The 8,075-nt window shown below is 40.4% G+C and overlaps 1 long non-coding RNA gene across 1 annotated transcript; it reads left to right on the forward strand.

Annotated features, from left to right (window-relative positions):
* On the forward strand, positions 4,054–7,163 carry LOC109209873. The gene is made up of 3 exons (XR_002065450.1): positions 4,054–4,268; positions 5,287–5,411; positions 6,951–7,163. It is a non-coding gene; the product is annotated as an uncharacterized LOC109209873 (long non-coding RNA).

Consider the following 8,075-nt stretch of genomic DNA (forward strand, 5'->3'; position numbering starts at 1 on the left):
GAGTTAGGAATCATTACCAAAAAAACTTCCTCCGAAAATCTCTCAAAATTTCGCCTTCTACCGAGCTCTCAATCAAATTTTTTTGAGTTATGAACTCAAACCCTCGTTTTTGAACTTTAACTCTGCCCAGGTACGCCCTTCTTCACGAACGCGACCACCACCTCGCATTCGCGTAGAAAAAAAGTCCACTGCTCAATTTTTCCTCTTTCGCGAACGCGAGTTCCCTCTCGCGAATGCGTAGCTTCAGTTGCCAGGACCTTCGCGAACGCGGCCCCTTGTTCGCGAACGCAAAGAGCAAATTCCTGAGGTCCCAGCTGTTCCATTTTTCTCTACGAGAACGCGATGCCATCCACGCGTTTGCGATACACTGAAGTCCAAACCTTCGCGAACGCGTCCCCTTATTCGCGAACACGAAGAGCAATTTCTTGTTTTGCCCCAACTCTTCTTCGCGAACGCGAAGAACAAATCTCTGCAACAAAACCAGCAAAAATCTGCTATCCTTCTAAGTCCAAAAATGACCCGTTGAGCATCTGAAACACACCCGAGGCCCCGGGACCTCAACCAAACATACCAACCAATCCTAAAACACCATACGAACTTAGTCGAGCCCTCAAATCATATCAAACAACGCTAAAATCACGAATCACCCTCCAATCCAAACTTTAAGAACTTGAAACTTCAAAATTCTACAACCGATGCCGAAACCAACCAAACCACATCCGATTGACCCTTTTCACACAAGTCATATTCAACACTACGGACCATCTCTAACTTTCGGAATCGGATTCTGACCCCGATATCAAAAATTCGACTACCGGCCCAAAACTCCAAAAATTCGACTTTCGCCATTTCAAGCCTAAATAAGCTACGGACCTCCAAAACACAGTCCGGACACGCCCCTAAGCCCAAAATCACCCAACAGAGCTAACGAAATTGACAGAACTCCATTGCGGAGTCGTCTTTACACAATTCCGACTACGGTCCAAATCCTAAAGCTTAAACCTTCATTTAGGGACTAAGTGTACCAAAATACTTCAAAAACCAAAACGAATCTTCCCGGCAAGTTACAATAGCAGAAATAGGTATGGGGGAAGCAGTTAATAGGGGATTGGGGCTCTAACTCTCAAAACGACCGGCCGGGTCATTACATCCTCCCCCTCTTAAAACAATCGTTCGTCCTCGAACGAGCACAGGAACATACCTAAAGTGGTGAAAAGATGAGGATAACGGCTGCACATATCCTGCTCGGTCTCTCAAGTCGCCTCCTCGACCGGCTGACCCGCCACTGAACCTTCACTGATGCAATGTTCTTTGACCTCAGCTTTCGAACCTGCATGTCCACAATAGCCACTGGCTTCCTCAACATAGGATAGATCCTTGTCCAACTGGACCGATCTGAAATCCAACACGTGAGATGGATCGCCGTGATACTTCCGGAGCATCGAAACATGAAATACTGGATGGACTCCTGCTAGGCTGGGAGGTAAGGCAAGCTCATAAGCAACCTCCCCAACACGCCGCGACACCTCAAAAGGAACAATAAACCTTGGGCTCAGCTTGCCCTTCTTGCCGAACCTCATAAGGCCCTTCATAGGCGAAACCCGAAGCAAGACCCGCTCTCCAACCACAAATGAAACATTGCGAATCTTCCGATCAGCATAACTCTTCTGTCTGGGCTGGGTTGTGCGAAGTCTATGCAGAATCACCTTGACCTTCTCCATAGCGTCCTGAACCAAGTCCGTACCCAATAATCTGGCCTCGTCCAGCTCAAACCAACCCATTGGGGACCGACACCGCCTACCATACAGAGCCTCATACGGTGCCATCTGAATGCTGGACTAATAACTGTTGTTGTAGGCAAACTCTGAAAGGGGCAAGAACTGATCCCAAGAACCCCCAAACTCCATCACACAAGCACGGAGCATATCCTCAAGAATCCGAATAGTGCGCTCGGACTGTTCGTCCGTCTGAGGGTGAAATGTTGTGCTCAACTCCACCCGAGTACCCAACTCCTGCTGTACGGCTCTCCAGAACCGTGATGTAAACTGCGTGCCCTGGTCAAGGATGATAGATACCGGCATGCCATGAAGTCTAACAATCTCACGGATATAAACTCGAGCCAACTGCTCGGAGGAATAGGTAGTCATCACAGGAAAGAAATAAGCTGACTTGGTCAGCCTATCCACAATCACCCAAACTGCATCAAACATCCGCTGAGTCCGTGTGAGTCCAACAATGAAATCTATAGTGATCCGCTCCTACTTCTACTCCGGAATCTCTAACTTCTGAAGCAACCCACCCGGTCACTAATGCTCATACTTCACCTGCTGGCAATTTAGACACCGAGCAACATACTCCACTATATCCTTCTTCATTGTACGCCACCAATAATGTTATCTCAAGTCCTGATACATCTTCGCGGCACCCGGATGAATAGAGTACCGTGAGCTATGAGCCTCCTGAGAATCAACTCAGGCAAACCATTTACATTAAGCACACAAAGCCTGCCCTGCATCCTCAATGCACCACATCCCCAATAATGACCTCCTTAGCATCACCGTGCTGGACTGTGTCCCTAAGGACAAGCAGATGGGGTCATCATAATGACGCTCCCTGATACGACCATAAAGAGAAGACCGAGAGACTACACAAGCCAATATCCGACTAGGCTCAGAAATATCCAATCTCACAAACTGGCTGGCTAAAGCCTGAACATCCAACGCCATGGGCCTCTCTGCTGCTAGTAGATCAGCTAAACTAACCAAACTCTCTGCCCGGCGACTCAAAGCATCGGCAACCACATTGGCCTTCCCCGGGTGGTACGAAAATGGTGATATCATAATCCTTAAGCAGCTCTAACCACCTCCTTTGACGCAAATTAAGATCCTTCTGCTTGAACAGATGTTGCAAACTTCGGTGACCAGTGTAGATCTCATAAGGGACACCGTACAAATAGTGCCTCCAAATCTTCAATGCATGAACAATAGCAGCTAACTCAAGGTCGTGGACAAGATAGTTCTTTTCATGCACCTTTTGTCTGGACGCGTAAGCAATCACCCTACGGTCCTGCATCAACACCGCATCGAGGCCAACTCACGACGCATCATAATAAACTGTATAAGACCCCGAACCTGAAGTCAATACCAATACTGGGATTGTAGTCAAAGTTGTCTTAAGCTTCTGAAAGCTCTCCTCACACTCTTCCGTCCGCCTGAACGGAGCACCCTTCTGGGTCAGCATGGTCATGGGTGCTGCAATAGATGAAAATCCCTCAACAAATCGACTGTAATACCCCGCCAAACCAAGGAAACTCCGGATCTCTGTAGCTGAGGATGGTCTTGGTCAACTTTGCACTGCTTCCACTTTCTTCGGATCCACCTTGATCCCTTCACTCGATACCACATGACCCAAGAATGCCATAGAATCTAACCAGAATTCACATTTTGAGAACTTTGCATATAATTTCTTTTCTCTCAAGGTCTGAAGCATTGTCCTGAGGTGGTGCTCATGATCTTCCCGACTTCGGGAGTACACCAGAATGTCATCAATAAAGACAATGACGAACGAGTCAAGATAAGGCCGGAATACACTGTGCATCAAATCCATAAATGCTGTTGGGGCGTTGGTCAGCCCGAATGACATAACAAGGAACTCGTAATGACCATACCGAGTCCTGAAAGGAGTCTTCGGGATGTCTAGCTCCCGAATCTTCAACTGATGATAACCCGAACGCAAGTCAATCTTGAAAAACACTCGGGCACCTTGTAACTGATCAAATAGGTCATCAATACGAGGCAAAGGATACCGGTTATTCACTGTAACTTTGTTCAACTGGCGATGATCAATGCACATACGCATAGAACCATCCTTTTTCTTCACAAACAAGACAGGAGCACCCCAAGGTAACACACTCACTACAACAAAATAAACATTTAGTGGCAATTATTCAGTGGCAATAATTTAATAGCTGCTATTTCATTTCTTTATGGAGAAATATTACCGGCAAATAGATATTGGCCATGAAAAGATACTTTTGTACCGGCAAAAAGAACGACTGGCCACTAAAAGCTTCAAAAGAGATTTTAATATTTTATCTTTCCCTCACTTTTTTTTCACACTAGCTATTCCCTCCAATTTCCCAAAATAACAAAATTAAGTTTGAAAATTTTGGGAATACTTTACAAAGGCTCGGCTTGTCTCACCCCTGCCGCTGAAATCACCACCGCCGCTGCAACTCATTTCTATCTTACCGTCAGCCACCAAATCCGGTTAATACAATAATCTCTTTCTACTCTCTCTTTATTTCATCCCATCTATTTATTAGATCTCAAACATATCTTCATCTCTCTCTTTATTTCCTTTACTGTTCTCCGATCTGGTACGGTAGTGTATGTATATATGTATGTATAAATCCTTTTACATATATTTATATGCATGAATTTCAATTAATTTTTATTCTAATTCGATTAGCTTTCCTCAATTCTCACAGTTGCTAAAGTGATTTTTGTATATCTAGGGTTGGAGTAGTTCCCCTTCATCATTTTCTGCCAAAATCAAATGGCCGCTCCACCTGCTCGAGCCCATTACGATTACATATTGCCTCGTCAAGCTCCTCTTGATTGGCAATAGCAGTAAAAAGAATTGTGTTTGTGTATACAATTTCCTTTATGCATTTGATCTGACAAGGGGAAGGGATTCCGTATTGAAAATAGTTTTTGGCAATATTTAGCTTAGTGGACTTCTCCTTGATGTTGCTCGATTAAACTATTTGTCTGTAGGGATGTTTTTAGTATTGGTGATAACTTCTGTAAGTGAATAGAGAAGAACGCTTCAAATATAACACCTTGTAGTTGAATATGTGGATACTCTATTATAAAGATGAAGGTTTATTATTGATGAACTTGTCTTTGCTTCTGAACTCGAATAGTTTTATTTCTGATTTAGTGCTTGGTTGTTCCTTAATTGAAGTCTTAAAGAGGTAGCTTAGATGATGATTAAGAAATATATATATATATATATATATATATATATATATATATATATGGTGCAGGAATTGCTTAAGCAACATCTTTTCTGATGTATCATATTTTCAATTCTCTGTTATCTTTCGTATGAATAAGTCCCAATTTTATTTGACATTTATTGCAAATGTGGTTGTCGATGGAAGCACTAATAATCTGAGTCTACGGGATACTGCAGATACACTCTTTGTCAGTGCATTGGTTTCCATATTTATTTTAGTATCATTGTGATATTATTGACTACTTCTACTGTTTGATTGAATAGGGAAGGAATATTACGGCACCATGCGGCCCTTAAGGCTCGATCTATCATAGGCAGATGTATCTAGAGTTTTAGACTGGCATATTCTCTCGTTAGCAAGGCCAATTATGAAATTGTCTCCAAAAAAGGTAGAGTTCCTTCTGAATTTCAGGTTTCTTTATATTTTACTTGCTTTTTACAGTACAATGGAGAAATGTGTACGCTAGCTGTAATACTAAACCCTGTCATCTTGAAGCAAGTCCTTGAAGATCTTGGCTTGTTTTAGTTTTTACTTTAGTTATTTGGTCCAGAAAGCTGGTAAAAATACTAAAAGCACTACTTCTATCTACTGTGGCATTTTAGGATTTCTTGTGTTTACCGAAAATGAACGGGTAAATGTTGCCTGTCAAAGAAAAAAATGAAATGATTCTATGGTTGGTGGTATTCCATAATTTTCCTGAAGGAATATCTTATTTTTTGCTCTTGTTATTCTTTATTGGATTTCTAAATTGAGGCATTATGTTCCTGGAGTACCAATTATACTTGTTAGAACAAAGCTAGGTTAGTATTTCCTATTAAGTCTAGTTTCATTGTTACTCATTAATTGTTTAGTTTTCTTAGTAATATCTCTATTTGGTTCAAGTGATATCTATTTTCTATCAGCCAACTTCGTCAACTTCATTTTTATTGTGGATAATTTACTTCGATTGTGATTGTATTCTTTTCTGAATATCTTGTGTTCTCTTTATGGATGAGAATGGAATGTTAGATATTTGTCATCTCTATGTGGATGGGCGCTGAGATATTAGAAAAAGAGATTATTTTTTTTCTGTGTAGTTCTCAATATCAAAGTTTATTGAGTTTTGCAAGAGGTATTTTGGTTATACATATTATTATTTTGTTATGCTGAAAGATGAGCTATATTGTTGATGTGTTATTAGCAGATGATGAAGTTGAATCGAATATTATTAGGCATGGAGCGAAGAGAGTGCAACAAGCTGAAAATTTAGGAGTTGTAATTTGCTTACCTAGCCATAGCCTATTGGAAGACATTCACTATAAGAAAGTTGTAAAACATCTAACTAACAAAATGACTTATCAAAATTGAAAATAAAATACGTCTAGTGTTGCTCTAAATTACATGAAGTAATCTCTGTTCTGAAACATAACTGTGTGGACTTAGAAATCCATCTACTTAAATGAGCTTAAACAATGATGTTCTCTACTTCATGTTACCATTGGAAGTAGCTATTATACTTTTTCTTTTCTCGTAGAGTCATGAACAATGACATTCCAATCTCATTTATATCTGGAAGTATCATAGCCATATGAAGTGTTTGTTACCATAAGAGTTCTATCGTGACGAATAGTCATTACAGTGTCTCAAAGATCTCGGATTGGCTAAAGACAAAAGACAATACTCTTTGTTAAGTGTAACACAATGTATTTTTGTTTGGACTGCCATTTGACCTTCTTCGTATTCTATAAAACTTTTTGAGTTTTGCTTTGTTGTAATAGTTAGCAGCAAAAGAATTGAATTTCTTGTACACTAGATTTTGATTGAATTCTGTAATAGGAATTCCTTGATATGCCAGTACAAGTATGTAAATATCATGTAGCTATTTTCTAGAGTGCCGATGAACCTCATATGTCGTTGATTTGACATTCATTTTATTTTATTATTTCAGGTCATATACTTTGAATTTCAAAGACATGGCATGTAGAAGTTATTGTGATCAAGAGTTGGGAGATTCTGCCCAATGTAGCTTACTATCGAGCTTATAGCTACTTGACAAACAATTAATTAGTAGTTATTAGATTCAAATTGTTTAACATTTCGTTATGTTATTTACACTCTCAAATTATGGATTAATAAAGTGCATTGAGCTTTTTGAAGTGAATTATTATTATTATTATTATTATTATTATAGAATGTAAATAGGTATAAAAGGCATTACAAATGTTGTAATAGTTGTTTATTAATTTTTAGCGGCAAATACAAAAGTCGCTAAAATATCCTCTTTTATAGCAATTAAATATTATTGGCTATAACAAAAGTCATAAAATAGATAAATAAAGGTAAATTCAAGAATTGTCTTAGCGGCCATTGTATTTGCCGCCAAATGAGCTACCTTTTATCGGTCATTAAATTGGTTTTAGCGGCAATAATAAAGGTTGACCTATGAAGTGTTGGGGGGATTCTAGTGACTATCGCAATTGCCGGCAAATAAATGCCGCTAAAACTCAAGGACTTTTACTGGCCATTAAAGGGATCTTTACCAGCACTTGGATAATGGCCGCTAATAGCTTTGCCGACGCTGGATACAACGACCAAAAACTAATTGCCGGTAAATGATTTTGCTGGCCATTTCTATTGCCGCTAAAAAATATTTTAATTGCCGCTAAAAGCCTTTTTTGTTGTAGTGTTACTGGGCAGAATGAAACCCTTATCAAGCAATTCTTGTAACTGTTCCTTCAACTCCTTCAACTCAGGAAGGGCCATACGATAAGGATGAATAGAGATGGGCTGAGTGCCCGATAACAAATCAATGCCAAAATCGATTTCTCTGTCGGGCAGCATGCCCGGAAGATCAGCAATCACATCAGGGAAATCTCTCAATACTGGGACTGAATCAACTGTAGGGGTATCAATACTGACATCTCTCACATAAGCTAGATACGCGTCACACCCCTTCTCAACCATTCGCCGAGCTTTAAGAAATGAAATAACTCTACTGGGAGTGTAATTAAAGGTACCCCTCCACTCTAATCGCGGTAAACCTGGAATAGCCAGCGTCACGGTCTTGGCATGA

The sequence above is a fragment of the Nicotiana attenuata genome, chromosome 2 (genome assembly GCF_001879085.1).
Source record: "Nicotiana attenuata strain UT chromosome 2, NIATTr2, whole genome shotgun sequence".
Classification (NCBI taxonomy): domain Eukaryota; kingdom Viridiplantae; phylum Streptophyta; class Magnoliopsida; order Solanales; family Solanaceae; genus Nicotiana; species Nicotiana attenuata.